Source organism: Arachis duranensis, chromosome 9 (genome assembly GCF_000817695.3).
Source record: "Arachis duranensis cultivar V14167 chromosome 9, aradu.V14167.gnm2.J7QH, whole genome shotgun sequence".
In the NCBI taxonomy this organism is placed as follows: Eukaryota; Viridiplantae; Streptophyta; class Magnoliopsida; order Fabales; family Fabaceae; genus Arachis; species Arachis duranensis.
This window is the reverse complement of record NC_029780.3, coordinates 29,163,173-29,163,637: the sequence shown is the minus strand read 5'-3', so window position 1 is coordinate 29,163,637 and position 465 is coordinate 29,163,173.

Genomic DNA, 465 nt, shown 5'->3' with positions numbered 1-465 from the left:
TATCTTTTTCAAAATTTGATTTTAAAATATCTTTTCTATCTTCCTATCTTCTTATCTTTTTAAAATTAAAAAACTTCAAATCTTTTTCAATCAACCAACTAACTTTTTGTTTGTTTCTTATCTTTTTCAAAACCACCTAACTACTTTTCCCTCTCTAATTTTCGAAAATATCTCATCTCTTTTTCAAAAATTCTTTTGTTTTAAATTTTAATTTTAATCTTATCTTATCTCTAATTTTCGAAAATTACTAACCCTTTTTTTTAAAAATTATTTTCGAATTTTCTATCTCTTCTCTCTTATTCTATTTAATTATTTAATTATTTAATTATTTTCTTTTTCTACTAACATAAAGGAATCTCTATACTATGACATAGAGGATTTCTCTCCTTTTCTTGTTTTCTTCTCTTTCATATGAGCAGGAACAAGGAAAAAGGCACTCTTGTTGAAATTGATCCAGAACCTGAA